This window comes from Nerophis lumbriciformis, linkage group LG06 (genome assembly GCF_033978685.3).
Source record: "Nerophis lumbriciformis linkage group LG06, RoL_Nlum_v2.1, whole genome shotgun sequence".
Taxonomy (NCBI): domain Eukaryota; kingdom Metazoa; phylum Chordata; class Actinopteri; order Syngnathiformes; family Syngnathidae; genus Nerophis; species Nerophis lumbriciformis.
Window position 1 is genome coordinate 50,932,035 of NC_084553.2, and position 21,975 is coordinate 50,954,009.

At 38.7% G+C, this 21,975-nt stretch overlaps 1 protein-coding gene across 1 annotated transcript in view; it reads right to left on the reverse strand.

The window, feature by feature from the left end:
* The window catches only part of mmp2 (matrix metallopeptidase 2), a 72,291-nt gene extending 53,067 nt beyond the window's left edge, over positions 1–19,224 (reverse strand). Inside the window, exon 1 of the mRNA XM_061964534.2 lies at positions 19,172–19,224. The gene's annotated coding sequence lies outside the window, so the exon portion shown is untranslated. The remainder of the gene's footprint in view (positions 1–19,171) is intronic.
* Between the last annotated feature and the right edge of the window lie 2,751 nt (positions 19,225–21,975).

A 21,975-nucleotide genomic window follows, 5' to 3' on the forward strand; every position in this document is an offset into this window, starting at 1 on the left:
TACTCCTCGTATAATTATTTGAAGCATACAATGGTCATAAATATACTTGCCTAAGGCATATTTAAAATCCTGTTAACATTTTGAGTGTTGGTACCAGTACTTCAGCTCTCAACAGAGTATATTTTTCTTCAATTTTGATGAAGAATTGTAGAATTTTTTATGTCATACATTTGCTTTAAAATGTTCATAAAAACCTCACCAATGCATTCATGAACAGCTGCGCACAAAAGTTTTCAAATATGTCAAAATGTGCCACTTATACTGTGTTGCCAGTGCTACTTTAAATTAAAAAAAAATAAAAAATACACCACAGGGTGGCGCTGTTATGAACCTGTCAAAGTTTTGACAATGTAGGTCAGATTGGCTTGAAATTTTTCGCACAGCTCAATGCGCTCTACACAACTTTAGGGTGTTTTGCTGTATCACCATAACATTTGGTGCACGTCAACGGGCGAGTGACAAACGCATGCGTGTAAAATCTACACAAAAAATTAAAATGTCTTTAAAAGGTTTAGCAACTTATTGTCCATAAGTCATTGACCATTTGTGTCTGTGTTGCAAGTATGCTAACAAGTATTTTGAAAATACCCCAAAATGCAAGTCGTCCGAGGTTCTTTTGTTCTAACGACTACCTGAATAGTACAGTGATGAGACTAGAATTGAAGGTAACTCCAAACATTAGTAATACCAGCGCTTGAGAGAAGATCGCGTTTTACAAACAGTTGTGCGGTCTCTCTCGATTTTTTCTCTGCTCACGTGCTTTTGTCGTCCTTGTTGCCCGTCCCTGACTGAGTTGTTTTGGCATTGTCCAACAAAACTGGAAGTTAACCTGAGCGTTTATTTTGGACTCACACACCAGTCTCGCTTCATCTCGTTCCTGGCACCTCTTCTCAACATCGAAACCAGAGATAAAAGCATTTGTTAAATTCGTGACATACAATCTATTTTCGTCATATTTAGTCATATGCGTACTAATATAACAGGTGTCTGGCAGAAATGCTAGATAATGGCTTGCATGACGGCATAAAGATCATAACAAAAGGTGAAAACAACTATCTAAAAACATGTCCTGCTGTAATAAAGCCAGCAGGTGGCACACAGATGCTATTATAATGCTTTTATATATGTATTTTCGTGTGTGTGTGTGTGCTCTTGTGCCAAGGTTGAAGATGAAAAGTTTTTGGGACTTGTAACCCTTCTTCTCCCCCCCCTCCCCCGCCGGTAATCGCCCCGGAGCCCTGTAATCCGCGGCACATGCAGATGCCACAGGGGGAATATTACTGTTCATAATATTAATCTGCTCTCAAATTCCTTTCTGTTACCAAGATGACGAGCCTCGCGCGCCATGTTCTTACGGGTATTAAGTGCGCTACAAGAGATTCATCGAGAGGTCGGGTCTGGGAAGGGAAGTGATGGTGGTAAGGGGGGATCAGCAAGGCCCCGAGGCTGAGGTCGTATAGAACGTCAGGCGGCACGCGAGAACCCATCTCCATATTCTCATAAACAGCCTGACATGAAAGGCGCCCGCCGCGACTCAAATCCACAGGGCGGCCTTCGTGAATCATGTCAGCCTGATGCAGAGGAGGGTTAAAGCCTCTTTAAGGTCTCCGGCTGTGATACCTGACTTAGCAGCAGGTAGAAGGGGGGAGCCCAATTGTCTCCGTCGGGTTGATCAAAGGCGCGGCGGCACGCCACCGCTTCCAAAAACCACAGGAAGAGGAATGAATGAGGACGCGGATTTGAACCCTTTCTGCTCTTCATCAATCCCTACCTGCAATTTGCTATTGAAGCGTCTGTTAAACACAACCTCCAGCAGGAAGGCAATAACATTATTATCATGCTAAAACCTCGGGGAATTTATTAGTGTTAAAAATGCAAAGCTAATGACTGCAGTTACTTTAACTGCAGAGACGAAGAAGGTCTGGTGATTTGAGTTAATGTGTGCAATTAAGACATGATTCTAATGTTGATTGTTGTAAATGCTCCAATTAAAGCCTCACTTACCCAATATTCTCATATAGTTAAAAAACAAAATAACCACTGGGGTGTCTAAATACCACAGGTTCGACAAACATTAGCATCAATAGCTGTGGCTGTAGAGAACATTCTGAGGTATATTTTTCATTAACAACACAAGATGGCAGTATCTGCATGTGGCGTAGATCATGCAGACATATTTTATCTACATCTGAATGCTCTATAGCACGGGTGCCAAACGTACGGCCCGTGAGCCGGATCAGCATATTTGCCAACCCTCCCGGATTTTCCGGGAGACTCCCGAAATTCAGCGTCTCTCCCGAAAACCTCCCGGGACAAATTTTCTCCTGAAAATCTCCCGAAATTCAGGCCGAGCTGGAGGCCACGCCCCCTCCAGCTCCATGCGGACCTGACCTGTTTTCACGTTCGCTTTCCCACAATATAAACAGTGCCTGCCCAATCACGTTATAACAGTAGAATGATCGAGGGCGAGTTCTTGGTTTTTTATGTGGGTTTATTGTTAGGCAGTTTCATTAACGTCCTCCCAGCGCGGTAACAACACACAACAGCAGTCACATTTTCGTCTACCGTAAGCAGTTTGTCTGCCGTAAACAGCAATGTTGTGACACTCTTAAACAGGACAATACTGCCATCTACTGTACATGCATATGTGACAATAACATCTACGGCTTTTAGAGAGTGCACAACTGCGCACACAACAAGGAGACGAAGCAGAAGAACGAGGAAGATACAGCCGTGGCGACGCCGACGACGAGTAAGATGAAGAAATACGCTTGTAAGTTCCAAGCCGCAACTGAGATTGGACCTGGATAGCCTCTGGGAAGAAGTAGTGGACTACCAAGTGCTTGGCAGTGAAGATCTTCCTCAGGAAGCAAAGATTGACCGGTTTTGGGCCATGCTAGGGAGAGATGGAAGATTCCAGACTCTAGCTCATTTGATGAAAGCACTTTTGTGCGTGCCACACAGCAATGCATCATCAGAGAGGGTGTTCAGCATGGTTAGAAAAATAGTGACAGAGAATAGAACAAGGATGGACAATTCAACCCTTAACTCAACAATGAGTAGATGAGTGTTATGTGTGTGTATATGTGTAAATAAATTCAAATATTTCTTTTATTTATATATATATATATATATATATATATATATATATATATATATAGTGTATATATATATAAAATAAATATATATATATATATATATATATATATATATATATACTGTATATACCTAGAATTCACTGAAAGTCAAGTATTTCTTATATATATATATATATATATATATATATATATATATACTGTATATAGTTAGAATTCACTGAAAGTCAAGTATTTCTTATATGTATATATATATATATATATATATATATATATATATATATATATATATATATATATATATATATATATGAAATACCTGACTTGGTGAATTCTAGCTGTAAATATACTCCTCCCCTCTTAACCACGCCCCCAACCACGCCCCGCCCCAACCACGCCCCCCCACCTCCCGAAATCGGAGGTCTCAAGGTTGGCAAGTATGCGGATCAGGCCCGCGAACAGGTTTCTCTGGCCCGCATGAGGAGTTTACTAAGTATAAAAATGAGCTGTTTTTTGATGAAAGAAACTGCTGTTTTTAAATGTGTCCACTGGATGTCACTATAACAATTCTGTTAGGCAAGCAAATGGTTTATACCGAGGCCAAGCAAGAGGTACACAGTAAAGCGTGGCTGCGGTTCTTCCCCCTTGATAAAAATGAAACGTAAAACTTGCCGTTTTACGTCTTCTGCTTAGAACGTGTTGTTATTTGGCACCCAATTGCCCCAAAATGTTTCTGATGAAAAAGAGAAAAGTGAACACAGAGTGTAACGCAAACCTCTTGAATAGTTTCAAACTCCGTTTAAAGGTTTTGTTGAACTAGCACAGGTTTAATACATGGATATGACAAATTAGGTATTTAAGACCTAGTAGAGTTTTTATCTCTTTATTATTTAATCTTTTTAATACAAGACAGGCTGTGACTTAGTTTGATGGCTTTGTAGATAGACTGAGACAAAGTGTAAGTTTATTGTGTTCTTCATTGTGTTTTTGAAACATTTTTTTTTCCCCTCGGAAATTTCAACTAACTTGAAGTGTTTTGTCAAGAGGATTATTTGTGATTTGTACATTTTCAGAAAGTGCTTGTTCAATTTTTTTCCAAAGTAAAACAATATGAAATTGGCTTACTTTTTAAGTTATCATGCCATGATTTTACAAGTCCGGCCCACTTGGGAATAGATGTTCCTCCATGTGGCCCCTGAGCTAAAATGAGTTTGACACTCATGCTCTATAGAATGTTGGTTGCACAATTTGTGCGTGTTACATTTGTTGTATTGTTGAACTTGTCAGCGCTAGTAATGCTGACTGTGCAGTTGTCTCCTTACAGCTTCTTTTTAATGTTTTGTTATTTTGTTGTGTTCAATAAATCTGACTAATCTACGTCTATGAGCACAAACAGATAAAGCCTACTCGGATGTGAGGCAAAACATCTTCTAAGACAAACCCAACACTCCAGTTGTGATCGATGGAAGGCCCTGAGATAATAGTGCTGTGCATGCATGCTCTGTGTGAGTTTTCTTCTCTTATTTATTTTACCGGTGTAAAGCACTTTGTGTTGCCATTTGCCTGTGCATGAAAAAAAAGTGCTCCATAAATAAAGTTTGATTAATTGATTGATTTCACAACATTTGTTCTGTGCATAAAACGTTATAAATAATAAATACCTAATAATATTAAATGAACATGTCGACAGAGATAGATATGTTTTTCTTTTGCACTCGAAATTATTGTACAGTCCAAAACACCTGAACATTTTTTAATCTATAATACAAGTAAACTGTCACACGTACAGGACCATTTGTCCATTTTTTGTTTAATTCTTAATGTTTTTTTTTAATATATTAGCATTATCAATCAATCAAACTTTATTTATATAGCACTTTTCATGCAGAGGCAAGTTGCAAATTTGCTTTACACCAGTTTAAAAAAACGGGAACACACACACACACACACACACACACACACACACACACACACACACACACACACACACACACACACACACACACACACACACACACACACACACACAACAGATGGTTTGTGTATTTGTATGTATGTTTATATATATATATATATGTGTGTGTATTAGGAATGCAACGGTAAACGGTATAATGATAAATCAGTTAGTAACACCGTTTACATTTTTAATTCCCAAAAAAACTTTGTTTATTAATGCATTTTAGGCAACACTGCTTACTTCCTGGAAACAGAGTCACGGCAGCGCTGGCGCATTAGCGTCATTTGGCTTGAAAAAACATGGTGAAACACATGGACTTGACTACGGAGATTTCCACTTGGAGTATACAGAACCGAATGCTTGGTTTAAAGGGGAACATTATCACCAGACCTATGTAAGCGTCAATATATACCTTGATGTTGCAGAAAAAAGACCATATATTTTTTTAACCGATTTCCGAACTCTAAATGGGTGAATTTTGGCGAATTAAACGCCTTTCTATTATTCGCTCTCGGAGCGATGACGTCACAACGTGACGTCACATCGGGAAGCAATCCGCCATTTTCTCAAACACATTACAAACACCGAGTCAAATCAGCTCTGTTATTTTCCGTTTTTTCGACTGTTTTCCGTACCTTGGAGACATCATGCCTCGTCGGTGTGTTGTCGGAGGGTGTAACAACACGAACAGGGACGGATTCAAGTTGCACCAGTGGCCCAAAGATGCGAAAGTGGCAAGAAATTGGACGTTTGTTCCGCACACTTTACCGACAAAAGCTATGCTACGACAGAGATGGCAAGAATGTGTGGATATCCTGCGACACTCAAAGCAGATGCATTTCCAACTGGAATGGACAGATCAGCTTTCAGGAAAAGAGAGCGGATGAGGGTATGTCTACAGAATATATTAATTGATGAAAATTGGGCTGTCTGCACTCTCAAAGTGCATGTTGTTGCCAAATGTATTTCATATACTGTAAACCTAGTTCATAGTTGTTAGTTTCCTTTAATGCCAAACAAACACATACCAATCGTTGGTTAGAAGGCGATCGCCAAATTCGTCCTCGCTTTCTCCCGTGTCGCTGGCTGTCGTGTCGTTTTCGTCGGTTTCGCTTGCATACGGTTCAAACCGATATGGCTCAATAGCTTCAGTTTCTTCTTCAATTTCGTTTTCGCTACCTGCCTCCACACTACAACCATCCGTTTCAATACATTTTTAATGGTTTTAACCCTTCTGAAATTGTGATAATGTTCCCCTTTAACTTCATTTTACCTCACTTAATTTCCGCAGAGTCCTGGCGTGCGTTAAAAAGTGCACTGCTGTTTTTAGATGGCAACAGGTGTGGACAATTTTGGAGACACTCATTTGTCTCACACTAAAGATATACAGCGAAGGAGAAATTGAGTGATTTATTAATTTTCTCAATACAGCGTCCATCAGCTGCTTTGACTGAGCTTCAATGAGGTGAGGAAACATTCAGCAGGCGATGTGTCATGAACGTTGTAACAACTTGTTTATAAAGTCTTTGGTTTGTTTACTGGGATGCGCTCTCATCCTTTATTTAACTGCAAACTTAACCAGTGTTCCAATAACATCAATCCATCCATCCATTTTCTACCGCTTATTCCCTTTGGGGTCGCGGGGGCCGCTGGAGCCTATCTCAGCTACAATCGGGCGGAAGCATACTAGCTATAATGTTTTGTCATCTCATCGAACTGATTGCAGGCTGTGAAGATTGTGTATTCGATGTGAAAGATATCACTCCTGTTTATTTTTGTTGGCCAAACTGTAGCACTGAACCACTTGGTATTGAAGAACAAAGCTTGTTTATTACACTTTATTTTCATTAGTCAAACTGCTTTGTGTTTTATATTGATATCAACAAGTAAACGCCATGATTTATTTCACATTACTTGTGGGTATTTTCATGTCACAAAGGTATTACTTTAAAACCCATTAATGTGACATGTCATTTTGTTAATGTTTTATGGTGTATAGTTAATTCCTGTATGACATATTTTTGCTCAAACTCATGTATATATATGTATATGTAGAAATGTACATAACTTTAAAAAAATACATCTGTCAAAAGGTCAAAAGAGAGATAAAGGCATCATGTAATGAGAAAAAGATGACACGTTGATACTATTAATGAACAAAAAAACATGTCTTTAAATATATGGATAATATTTATCTATAGCATTTTTATTAGACATTACAAACCACATGATGGCATTGTGTTCACAACCCACCCAACACTGCTGTACCTAACATAATAATAGCAATTTCAATATTGACAAAAAATAATCTTAATCATTATTTTGATCTCATACATGAACACTATTTTTTATCTTAGGGACAAAAAGTGCAGTTACGTCTTATGGCCATCATGGATATAATCACGTTTCATCATACATTCACGTTGTTCCCCAAGGGAAAACTCGGTAAAACACAGCACACTGATAAAGCTTAACCTAAAGTTACTATAACAATCTACAAGGTTAATACAGTTCACTTTTCTTTCTTACCCTTCATGTATCTGCTTTGTTTTGTAATTCAAGTTATCATTAAATATATTTATTGTTGCATTTGAACAATTGCATTAATGATAATAGAGGTAATTATTATTATCAGTCATTATCAATGGTACTATTTCTATTGGTATTTTTATCGCTCCATTTGTAGTGCAATAGTGTTATAGCATCAATAAAATATATAGTAATATGCAATAGTTCATTGTCGTTTCGGTGTTATTAATATTTATTCATTAACTGCTTCTTTGCTATCACTTTTTGTATTATATTAATACATATCAAATTTGTTGATTTTGTTCTGTTGTTGTCTTATCCCCCCTCTTGTCCCTGCATTTTCCCCCTCTGTATTCCTTTTTTCTTCTTCTTTCCACCCCCTCCTGCTCTGGTCCGGCTGCGCTAAACATTAATATAAATCCATTTAATAAAGTCAAATGCAAATAAGGCAACAAGAGAATTATCCCACACTTCTCTTTTGTAAAGTAAATCTGTACAGCAGATATGGGCATCTACATTAACAATATGGTATGCCTGAGTGGCTGGACAGGACAAAAAAAAAAAAAAGAAAAAAATAAGAAAACCGTTGTCTTTGAGGCATCTATACTAGAAAATAACCAAAATTAACATCTACAATTTTTAATAAAATATATTTTAAAATAAACAGACATAAAATATACATGTTAAATTAATAAATGAAAAAAAGCAAAGCATTGTGAGATTTATAGTAGCAATAACAGCAATAATTGAAAATAACAGAATAAAAATTAAGAACTTACAGCAGAAAAAAATTTTTTAATGAAATTTGAAAATGTTAAATTTAAAATGTTGCATGCAATAAGTAAATAAATCACATTAGGAATCTTGACAAACTTGGAAGTCGTTTTTTTGACCGCTTGCTAGCAGCAGTCAACCGACATACAGAAGACTATCCAATTATGAACATGAATTGTATCTGATTTTATCCCCTTAAATTTTTTTTGGGGGGGGGGAATCACAAACATATACATTTTTACAATTGCACCCACGTTTGCAACAATAATCTTAATGATTAAACATTAACATATTGTTCACAAAAAATCATCTATAATAATAGGTGCACCCCTATGCTCCAGGCGTATAGCCTACAGTAGCTCTGGCCCCGATGCCAGCGGACTGTAACACTGAAAAGTCAAAAATAAATTATTCTATCCGCTTCTTTAATTGGAATATTATCAAAACTTAATGGGTCTTTGTTTGTAACATGTAGGAACCCAGAAAATAATATAATGACAATCAACATTTGTACTATTTGCATATTTGTGCTAACAAACAAAGGAACTGAAAAGCAGCAAATCCAAAGACTGAAAGATTCTGGCATCCAAATTTCTCAAAAATATAAAAAAATCTTGCGTCCGAGTTATATATGTATGGAATACCTATTTTTTCATCATACACCCTCACATCAGTCACCATTGGCCATGAATGGCTTTATAATGCCAAATAGAAAGTGTCCTTAAGCGACTCTCAGGCCTTTGTATATTGATATTCATACATATTTATTCTGCCTGCATGCCACTGCAGAGTGGGCGTGGAATAGGACGCAGCTCAATGCAATCAGGAGAGAGTGTGTGTGAAGGGATTGACAGCGGGATGATGGATACCTGTAAATAACATCTGGGGAGCGAGGAGGCGGGTTGTGACGTTAGGTCTTAGGTAAAAATGAACACTGCGATCATTTTGATGTTGTGGAGATGCACTTTCCATTATAAGAGGCGGCACCGCGTGTAAAGCCCGAACAGGAACAGGAACGCGTAATGGAAAGTCGCTCTCTTGAAACCGAGCTGTATGTTTTTTTTTTTTTACAGGAGGTATACATTATTACTACATTACGGGTTTCAGCAAGGGGAACAAAGACAGACGGAAGAATCCGTAATGCCGATCTTTACGACACCTCTCATTTATGCTTTTAAGGTTACGTTAGTCACCCTTAGCTGCTCCTGGGTCACCTTTGAATAGAATTTTGCAGTACACCCTTAAAAAAGCAGAGCGCGCCTGTCATATAGATGATTTTTGACTTGTGTTTTTGCATAGGTCCTTAAAAACAGCAAATGTCATAAAGAGGATATTTGACCAGCACTTTTACAAAAGGTTCTTGAAAAATCAGCATGGTCCTGTCATGTAAAGGATCTTTGATGTGTATTTGTACAGCTCGTCCTTAAAAACAAAAGTGCGCTCTTGAACACAGCAGCATGCTCTTGTCATATCTATGACTGATTAGTGTTCTTTACAGTAGGTCTTTAGAAAGAAAATTGTGCTCCTGTCTTGTGGAGGATCTTTGACTCACATTTTTTTGCAGAAAATCCTTAAAAGTAGCAATATGCTCTTGTTATATGGCGGATTTTGCAGTCCTTGAAGGCAGCAGCTGTCATTTAGATGATCTTTGACTTGTGTTTTGTCATAGTTCCTAAAACATAAAAGCTTATATAGAGGATCTTTGACTCAGGTTTATTGCAGCTGTAATGTAGGAAACCTTTGACTTGCGTGTTTTTGCCTTCAGTCCCTACAAACAGCAGCTCCCGTCAGATGTTTAACAAGCAATTTTACAGTATGTCCTTAAAAACAGCAAATGTCATTGATATTTGACCAGCATTAGGTTCTTAAAGGGGAACATTATCACAATTTCAGAATTGTTAAAACCATTAAAAATCAGTTTTTTTCAAAATTTTACCCATCACGCAATATCCCTAAAAAAAGCTTCAAAGTGCCTGATTTTAACCACCCGTCCATTTTCCTGTGACGTCACATAGTGAAGCCAACACAAACAAACATGGCGGAAAGAACAGCAAGCTATAGCGACATTAGCTCGGATTCAGACTCGGATTTCAGCGGCTTAAGCGATTCAACAGATTACGAATGTATTGAAACGGATGGTTGTAGTGTGGAGGCAGGTAGCGAAAACGAAATTGAAGAAGAAACTGAAGCTATTGAGCCATATCGGTTTGAACCGTATGCAAGCGAAACCGACGAAAACGACACGACAGCCAGCGACACGGGAGAAAGCGAGGACGAATTTGGCGATCGCCTTCTAACCAACGATTGGTATGTGTTTGTTTGGCATTAAAGGAAACTAACAACTATGAACTAGGTTTACAGCATATGAAATACATTTGGCAACAACATGCACTTTTTTAATTTTCATCAATTAATATATTCTGTAGACATACCCTCATGTCAGCAGGCCAGGGAAGCTAGGGTCGATATTCGTCTCAAGACATCCAGGGGGTTTAGCTCGCTCGTCTGCGGGAACAAACTGCCGCCATTGCTTGCCGTGCTACCGAGGTCCTTTGTCCCTGAATTGCTCACACACTCCGGAAGATTCAATGGGGGTCTGGCGGCAGATTTCTTTGACTTTATCGTTGGAAATGCATCTGCTTTGAGTGTCGCAGGATATCCACACATTCTTGCCATCTCTGTCGTAGCATAGCTTTCGTCGGTAAAGTGTGCGGAACAAACGTCCAATTTCTTGCCACTTTCGCATCTTTGGGCCACTGGTGCAACTTGAATCCGTCCCTGTTCGTGTTGTTACACCCTCCGACAACACACAGACGAGGCATGATGTCTCCAAGGTACGGAAAACAGTCGAAAAAACGGAAAATAACAGAGCTGATTTGACTCGGTGTTTGAGAAAATGGCGGATTGCTTTCCGATGCGACATCACATTGTGACGTCATCGCTCCGAGAGCGTATATTAGAAAGGCGTTTAATTCGCCAAAATTCACCCATTTAGAGTTCGGAAATCGGTTAAAAAAATATATGGTCTTTTTTCTGCAACATCAAGGTATATATTGACGCTTACATAGGTCTGGTGATAATGTTCCCCTTTAAAAAAGCAGCATGGCCCTGTCATATAAAGGATCTTTGACATGTATTTGTACAGCATGTCCTTCAAAACAAAAGTGTGCTCCAATCATGTGGAGGATCTTTGACTCAAAAGTAGCAGTGTGCTCCTGGTATATTTAGGATCTTTGACTCGCAATTGTTGCAGTAACTCTTTAAAGACATCAGCTATCATATAGAGGATTGTTGACTCATGTTTTGTCATAGGTGCCTAAAAGTAGAAGGGGATCTTTGACAAGCATTTATGGAGTAGGGGCTTAAAAACACACATGTGGTCCTGTAATATAAAGGATCTTTGACTTTTAAAAACGCAGCAGTCATGTACAAAACCTTTGACTTGCGTGTTTTTGCTGTCAGTCCCTACAAACAGATAGAGGATCTTTGACAAGAGTTATCTACAGCAGGCCCTTGAAAACAACAGAGTGCCTCGGCTGGAAGATCTTTGACTTGCCTTTTGCAGTAGGTCCTTAAAGACAGCAGCTGTCATTTTGAGGATTTGATAAGCCTTTTGCAGTAGGTCACTCACATTTTTTACAGAAAATCGTTGTTAACGTTGTTCCCCAATGGGAAAATGGGTAAAACACAGCACACTGATAAAGCTTAACCTATTTTTACTATAACAATCTACAAGGTTAATACAGTTCACTTCTCCATTTATCTGCTTTATTTTGTAATTCAAGTTATCATTACATATATTTATTGTTGCATTTGAACAATTGTATTGTTGATAATAGAGGTAATTATTATTATCAGTCATTATCAATGGTACTATTTCTATTGGTATTTTTATTGCTTATAAGGATGTTTGACTCGTGTCTTGTCTTAGGTCCTTAAAAATAGAAGCTCCTGTGATAAAGAGGATCTTTGACTAGTGTTTTTGCAGTAGGTTCTTAAAAACATAAGTGTGCTCCTGACATATAGAGGATCTTTGACTCACAGTTATTACAGGAGGTCCTTAAAAACCGCAGCTGTCAAGTAGAAAAACCTTTGAGTTGCGTGTTTTTGCAGAGGATCTTTGACTAGTTTTTTTTAAGTAGGTCCTTAAAAAAGGGCATAGTGCTCCTGTCATGTAGAGGACCTATGACTAGCATTTGTCACAGTAAGTCCTTAAAGACAGCAACTGTCATACTGAGGATTTTTGAGTAGCATTTTTGCAGTGGGTCCTTAAAAACTGCAGAGTGGTCCTGTCTTCTAGATTATCTTTGACTAGTGGTTTTTGCTGTCGCCAATAATGTAGCTAGCACACAAGCAGCCATCTTCCTCTTTTAATACCCCCTTCATTTTTTTCCAAGGTTGTTGTCGCGGCAATGTCAGAAAATGTGTAGAGATCAATATTATACGAGTGTGTCTGATAGAGAGAAGGCCCAATAAACAAGTGTTAACAAAGGCCTCAGGCCCGGGCGATGCTGGTTTACAGCGTGTATACACCGAATACGATGAGAAAACAGCGATTCTGTCCTTAGGAAGTCCTTAGCGGGAGCTCTGATCCGTGTCCCCGGTCCTTGTTCCTAAATAAATAACACGGCTTGTCCACTCAGAGAGAACACGGAAAAAGAGATTTAGTACTGAGGGACTTGAGATGATGTTTTTTTATTTTTGTGTCCTTTTCATGACGTGTTATTCAGTGGAACACGGGGATTACGCGTGTCGCCGCTGATATGAAGCTCAAGTGAGGGGCTTGTGGGATGATTGGAAGCAAAGCAGGTTATGTGATGTACATAATAAGAATATTTAGGCAATATTGGGGTTATTTTGAAAGGCTTAGATTAAGACGGCACACACAGGGGAAAATAGTTCTGACAGAGTCACATCTGGACTGTTGACTTTTTGTTCAATTCATTTCTATGCGACTTAGTTCTCAGACCTTTTGAGTTACTTGTTAGTTTAAAATCATCCTCTACTCCTGTCCGATTATTTTCACATAATCTTATCATCTGTATCCCTGAGGAACAGGGACATTAACCTACACACCCAAAACAGGACCATCATTTACTAACTGTAGTCTTTTGTCACATAGAGTTAACAAAAAAATATTAAAATTGAGGTTTTTTGATGCTGAAAATTGTATAGTATTATTCAAAATACAGGAAAAAAAAAGTCCAAAATGAGTAAAGTCATTTTATCATTGTAATAAAGTTTGAAATTTAAGAGCATACATTCAGAATATTACTAAAATTAGGAACATTTAATGATAATTAGGTTGTAATATTATGAAGTCACTTTTTTTCCTATTGTCGCGGCCTAAAAAGCCTGAATTTCCCACAGCTTTTTCTATAAAAGTTATGGCAAAAGTTGCAATGTTTTGAGGTTTATTTTTTTCTTGAAACATACTGAATCAACTTGTGATTTTATGAATTTGTCACCAATATTTCAAGTGTTCATTGTAACCCTAACTTCAAAAAGCAGAGGATTTCGACCAAAATTGGAAAATGGCTTAGTCGTTATATCACATACCGTATTTTCCGGACCATAGGGCGCACCGGATTATAAGGCGCACTGCCGATGAACGGGTCTATTCAGGTCTTTTTTCATACAAAATGCGCACCAGTTTATAAGGCGCATTAAAGGGGTCATATTAGAATTTTTTTCTAAATTGAAAACACTTCCTTGTGGTCTACATAACATGTAATGGTGGCTCCTTAGTCAAAATATTGCATAGATTATGTTTTACAGATCATCTTCAAGTCGCTTTCTGACAGTCGCTTCAGGATGCGCCGTTTTGTGGGCGGTCTTATTTACGTGGCTCACCTATTGCAGCCACATATCTTGTCTTTGCAGTCTATTCAATTGAATATAAGTTGAAAAGGATTTGAAAATCATTGTATTCTGTTTTTATTTGTGAATTACACAACGTGCCAACTTCACTGGTTTTGGGTTTTGTAATATATTTGTGGTTATTATTTATGATAGGTCATATACAATATCAATAATTATCGCTATTGAACACATATATCGTTATACAGTTTTCAGCCATATCGCCCAGCCCTATAATCGGTTATTCATTTTCTACCGTTTGTCCCTATCGGGTTCACGGGGGGTGATGGAGCCTATCTCAGCTGCATTCGGACGGAAGGCGGTGTACACCCTGGACAGTTATAATTATAGAAATTAACCAATTTTATTACTGTCTGCTCTGTCATACACAATTTGCAAGCATTCTCCGTATTATGTTTTACACTAAACGTTTTTGTCCATCTTAAACATTTATCTATGCTCCAACTAGGGTTGTAAAATTCCGGGAACATTCAAAGTTGGAAACTTTCCATGGGAATTAACGGGAATATATGGGAATTAACGGGAATTAATGGGAAATGAATGGGAATAAACATTGAATGCAACATGCTAGATCTTGCAGCATGATTATTAGCTAAAACAACCTGATTTCATGCAAATTCAGTTGAATTTCAACCCTTCATTGTGCATTCCTCCATCACATGTGAAGTGCATTCTTTCATCACACAGCAGGGCTATTGAGGCCACACTAGTATTTGAGCCCAAGGACTTCATCCAGTCAGGTAAGTGTTGATGATATTACTGGGGTAAATATATTTAATCTATGGTCTTTAAGTTTAATAGAGGTGTAATTGCTTGTTACTGTATGACTGTAGAACTGCGTTCGTTACGTCTCGTCTCGACTACTGTAACGTATTATTTTCGGGTCTCCCTATGTCTAGCATTAAAAGATTACAATTGGTACAAAATGCGGCTGCTAGACTTTTGACAAGAACAAGAAAGTTTGATCATATTACGCCTATACTGGCTCACCTGCACTGGCTTCCTGTGCACTTTAGATGTAACTTTAAGGTTTTACTACTTATGTATAAAATACTACACGGTCTAGCTCCAGCCTATCTTGTCGATTGTATTGTACCATATGTCCCGGCAAGAAATCTGCGTTCAAAGAACTCCGGCTTATTAGTGATTCCCAGAGCCCAAAAAAAGTCTGCGGGCTATAGAGCGTTTTCTATTCGGGCTCCAGTACTATGGAATGCCCTCCCGGTAACAATTAGAGATGCTACCTCAGTAGAAGCATTTAAGTCCCATCTTAAAACTCATTTGTATACTCTAGCCTTTAAATAGACCCCCCTTTTAGACCAGTTGATCTGCCGTTTCTTTCTTTTCTCCTCTGCTCCCCTCTCCCTTGTGAAGGGGCGGGGGGCACAGGTCCGGTGGCCATGGATGAAGTGCTGGCTGTCCAGAGTCGGGACCCGGGGTGGACCTGTGCATCGGTTGGGAACATCTCTGCGCTGCTGACTCGTCTCCGCTCGGGATGGTTTCCTGCTGACCCCACTATGGACTGGACTCTTACTATTATGTTGGATCCACTATGGACTGGACTCTCACAATATTATGTCAGACCCACTCGACATCCATTGCATTCGGTCTCCCCTAGAGGGGGGGGTTACCCACATATGCGGTCCTCTCCAAGGTTTCTCATAGTCATTCACATCAACGTCCCACTGGGGTGAGTTTTTCCTTGCCCTTATGTGGGCTCTGTACCGAGGATGTCGTTGTGGCTTGTGCAGCCCTTTGAGACACTTGTGATTTAGGGTTATATAAATAAACATTGATTGATTGATGATAGACTACTCCAGCAGACTTCCACTCAAGATAGCTAGCTAGCTGTTCCTGTACTTGTTAAATGATTTCGGGGCCAAAATCTCTAGCTAGTTAGGTTTATGTACCAGCACAGTCTCATAACGAACCGAAAATATTTCTCCGTTAGCCGTGATGCTAATTTTCTCTATGTTAAATCCCATTCATTTATGCTAAAAACGTTAGCGATCTGAATTGACCTTTTTTGTGATCTGTGAAGTTCAACGAGCAAATACTAAATCAAATCGTGTAGTTTTATCTGCTAGCCATTCTGTTGTCATACAAGAATGTAGGTTACAGTTTGATTTAGCATGCTGATTGAGTGTTCATTTATGCATCTAGCCTATTTCTATTCATTTGTCCATCAGTAAAATATTTTTAAAGACTACTCCAATTGTTTAGCTGACTATTTATATCTGTGTGTGGCATTGCATTAGTGTTTTACAAGCTTCTCATCTTATTCTACAGAATAAGATGGACGGTGTCCAACTTTGAATAATCAAAAAATGGTCAAAATTTCCAAACTTCCCGAGCTTAACTTCCCGTGGAAAATTTCCGGAAAGTTTCCGGAAATTTACCGGAAACTAGTTTCCACCCCTTTGCAACCCTAGTTCCAACACATTCACTTGAGCACATTAAGAGCATTTGTTAACTGTTAAGAGCAATCTTTAGTTGTAATTTTTAGTAGAAAAATTAAATTAGACGGGATAAGAGATAATCATCACACTTCAACATGTCAGTCATGAAAATGCTGCCTCTTTGCGACAGTAGGTTAAGCATTGCGAGTGAAAATGTGTTCACAATGACTTACCCTGGATAAATAAGATCAATTAAACTGGGAAGTGTGTTGATAAATGTTAATATATTACATTACGCAGAAGGTTTAGCGGCATAGACGGGAACCGGAAGTAGGTCTGAGCTATGTGGGATGACGGAAATTGTACTTTGTACTGTATATTTTTATACATTGTCGTTCCTGCTTCGTATGCACCAGAAAAAACAAGAGTTTTGATTAGACAGTTGCTGTGCGCACCTAAGTGCTTTGTCGAGACAAATACAATTGGCGAAAATCACGCTGATTGGCCGAAATGGGTTGGGGTGGGCACATAATTTGCGTGCATTGCGGCGATCGCGTCATCGCAACTTCCTGGAGGGACTGATTATGACAGATGAAATGTTAACGGCAATCAAGGTCACCATCTAATGAAAAAGGTGCGCTTTGGGAGAATTAAAAAAAAACCTCCCATGAAAAAAAGTTGTGTGTTACTAAACGTTTCTTTTTGTAATACTACAAGTAAAAAATACTATTCTGTCATCTAATTCAACAAACTCAAAATTGTGTATTTCAATGCTCATAAGATGAAAATACAAATAAACAACGGCAGTAAACATACCATATTTTTTAAACTATAAGGCGCACTTAAAATTATTTCATTTTCTCAAAACTCGACAGTGCGCCTTATAACCCGGTGCGCCTAATGTACGGAATAATTTTGGTTGTGCTTACCGACCTCAAAATTATTTTATTTGGTACATGGTGAAAAAAAGTGTGACCAGTAGATGGCAGTCACACATAAGAGATACATGTAGACAGCAATATAATGGCAGTCACACATACGAGATTCGTGTAGTGAAATTATAGAACATTACACACAGCGCTCAAAAATCTGTCAACATGTTTAAGTATGACTTTGGTAAGCTATGAAGCTGTACCGCTTGATGCATTGTACGTACTTCAACATACGAGTATTATTATGATGTGTGTATAAGGTAAGACATATTATCTGGCGTTTTTTTCGCAATATTATGCAAAAGCAACTTTTCTTACTAATCAATAAAAAACGGGGAAAAAAATAAATAAATAAATAAATAAATAAATAAATAATAATAATTAAAAAAAAAAATTTAAAAAAAAAACGAAACTCAGTTGACAAGTCGTTGACGCAATTGTTGGATATGAATATAAACCATAACCAACCATGCATCGCTATAGCTCTTGTCTCAAAGTAGGTGTACAGTCACCACTTGTCACATCACGCTGTGACTTATTTTGAGTTTTTTTGCTGTTTTCCTGTGTGTAGTGTTTTAGTTCTTGTCTTGCGCTCCTATTTTAGTGTCTTTTTCTCTTTATTTGGTATTTTCCTGTAGCAGTTTCATGTCTTCCTTGACCGCTATTCCCCACACCTGCTTTGTTTTAGCAATCAAGAAAATTTCAGTTGTTTTTATCCTTCTTTGTGGGGAAATTGTTGATTGTCATGTCATGTTCGGATGTACATTGTGGACGCCGTCTTTGCTCCACAGTAAGTCTTTGCTGTCGTCCAGCATTCTGTTTTTGTTTACTTTGTAGCCAGTTCAGTTTTAGTTTCGTTCTGCATAGCCTTCCCTAAGCTTCAATGCCTTTTCTTAGGGGCACTCACCTTTTGTTTATTTTTCATTTAAGCATTAGACACCTTTTTACCTGCACGCTGCCTCCCGCGGTTTCCCACATATACAAAGCAATTTGCTACCGGCTGCCACCTACTGATATGGAAGAGTACTACACGGTTACTCTGCCGAGCTCTAGACAGCACCGACACTCAACAACAACACATCATTTTCAGACTATAATTATAATTTTTTAACCCAAATAGGGGAAATTAGATAATCTCCCACGGCACACCAGACTGTATCTCATAGCACACTAGTTTGCCGCGGCACAGTGGTTGAAAAACACTGATGTAGACCACAAGGAAGTTGTTTTCAATTGAGAAAAAAAAGAATAATAATATAACCCCTTTAATGCGCCCTATAATCCGGTCTGCCTTTTGTATGAAAATAAACCTGACTGGACGTGCTCATCGGCAGTGCGCCTTATAATCTGGTGCGCCCTATGGTCCGGAAAATATGGTATATGCACACAGCAAGCATCAATATACTGTACCATAATCTCACATTAGCTTGTGTAGAATTAGCCACGTTGGCTCCTTTCTTTAGCAGTCAGATGCTATTCACTTAAACAACACGGCTGTAATCCTGACCATAATGATTTTAGAACACCACTTAAAAACATCACATCATTAGGAAAGGCCATTAAAATACGTCAAATGTGTCTTTTATAAAATGGCATAAGACTTACATCGTCATGACTTGTGCACCTGTTGAAAGCAGCAGGGAAACCAAGTTACCACATTTAATGCAAGCAAACAAGGAAGCGGAAGTTGAACTGTCAAAATAAAACGTTTCAAAACAAAGGCTTCTGCATAAAAGTACACAAACATTGATAATTATTCACACGCATTATGTTGTAAGGTTAAAATGTTGAGTATTGTTCCATCTAAAAATATGATTACTCAAAATGTACAATAGAATGACAAAAAATTGTGAAAATGGGACGCACTTATAAAAATATTTTTAAAAAGCCTGTTTTTGATACATAGTCACAATTTCACTCAGTAATATTACGAAATTCTACAAAAAAAAAAATGTTGATGAATTATTCATTTATTTTAATCGCAAGCAAAGAAAAAAGTCCATCTCCTGAGACGAAGTATGACAAAGAAGCTTCTGGTAATGTATTAGCATTGAATAATGTTTGCTCTCGCCCGCTCCCTCTGACAAAAGATAGAGCAAATGCATGCTTTAGACGGGGCAAAGTGAAAATGCGTAGATATGTCATGTGTTACACGCTCGACTGCCCCCTGTTGCATGGACAATAATTGATTCCTTTCAATGGTTTCAAAAACGCTGAAGGCTCCTTGCTGGCGTTGCTGCATGTTTAAAAGGCGCAGTCACGCATGGCTGACCTCCGCTGATGTGCTGCTACTGCTGCTGCTTTTTTTTGTTGTATTTTGGTAATGCAATACAGCTTTTCTGCATCAGACCCAGGTGATTAACTCCCCCTCAACCCCCCCTGCTATGTTTGCTTCATCTCCATCTCCAAAACTCATGTCAACACCTTCTCACATTCTGTACTCTCATTTCTCACCCGACTTAGCTTTGTGAAGTGTTTGCGTTAATAGTAAATTTATTTATTATCCGGCTTTAGGGACTATGGTCTGCATTCTTGCGTCACACTGAAAAAAATAACACTATGACAATAAAGTAATATCTGTATACAAAACCCAAAACCACTGAAGTTGGCACATTGTGTAAATCATAAATAAAAACAATACATCCATCCATCCATCGATTAACTTAGAATTTAATGGCAGAAACACATTGCAAAAAAGTTGGCGCATGGGGATTTTTACCACTGTGCTACATGGCCTTTCCTTTTAACAACACTCAGTAAACATTTGGGAACTGAGGAGACCAATTTTTGAAGCTTTACAGGTGGAATGATTTCCCATTCTTGCTATATGTACAACTTAAGTTGTTCAACAGTCCGGGGTCTCCGTTGTGGTATTTTAGGCGTCATATTGCGCCACACATTTTCAATGGGAGACAGGTCTGGACTACAGGCAGGCCAGTCCAGTACCTCTTTTACACGCTGTTGTAACACGGGGCTTGGCATTGGCTTGCTGAAATAAGCAGGGGCGTCCATGATTACGTTGCTTGGATAGCAACATATGTTGCTCCAAAACCTGTATGTACCTTTCAGCATTAATGGTGCCTTCACAGACGTGTAAGTTACCCATGCCTTGGGCACTAATACACCCCCATACCATCACAGATGTTGGCTTTTGAACTTTGCGCCTATAACAGTCCGGATGGTTCTTTTCCTCTTTGTACCGGAGGAAACAACGTCCACAGTTTTCAAAAACAATTAAAAATGTGGACTCGTCAGACCACAGAACACTTTTCAACTTTGCTTCAGTCCATCTTAGATGAGCTCGGACCCAGCGAAGCTGGCGGCGTTTCTGGGTGTTGTTGATAAATGGCTTTCGCTTTGGATAGTAGAGTTTTAACTTGCACTTACAGATGTAGCGACAAACTGTAGTTACTGACAGTGGTTTTCTGAAGTGTTCCTAAGTCCATGTGGTGATATCCTTTACACACTGATGTCACTTTTTGATGCAGTACCGCCTGAGGGATCGATGGTCCGTAATACCATCGCTTACATGCAGTGATTTCTGTGACGATCTGTCACTTCATTTCGGTTTGTTTCCATGTTTTTGTATTTACTTCCTGTCAGTGCTCTTATTTTGTTATATTTCCTGTTGGTTCCGCTGAGCACTGTTTTCGCCTCACCTGCCGATGATTGGCAGCCGGTCCACACCGGCTGCCAATCAGCAGATGCCTATTTATGTTTTCACTCGAGCACTCCTCAGTGCTCGACGATAGACTATGTTTGGAACTGTTGTATGCAAGACTGCTACATTTCTCTGTTGTTTTATTATTAAAATCATCTTACCTGCTCATCCTCATCCTGGTTCTTGCATCTTGGGGTCACACAAACGGCAGCCATGCGAGTTCCTCACAATTTCTCCGGATTCTCCGAACCTTTTGATGATATTATGGACCATAGATGGTGAAATACCTAAAGTCCTTGCAATAGCTGGTTGAGAAATGTTGTTCTTAAACTGTTGGACAATTTGCTCACGCATTTGTTCACAAAGTGGTGACCCTCGCCCCATCCTTGTTTGTGAATGACTGAGCATTTCATGGAAGCTGCTTTTATACCCAATCATGGCACACACCTGTTCCCAATTAGCCTGATCACCTGTGGGATGTTCCAAATAAGTGTTTGATGAGCATTCCTCAACTTTTTCAGTCTTTTTTGCCACTTGTTCCAGCTTTTTTGAAACATGTTGCAGGCATCAAATTCGAAACAAGCAAATATTTGCAAAAAACAACAACAATTTCCAGTTCGAACGTTAAGTATCTTGTCTTTGCAGTCTATTCAATTGAATATAAGTTGAATAGGATTTGCAAATCATTGTATTCTGTTTTTATTTACGACTTACACAACATGCCAACTTCACTGGTTTTGGGTTTTGT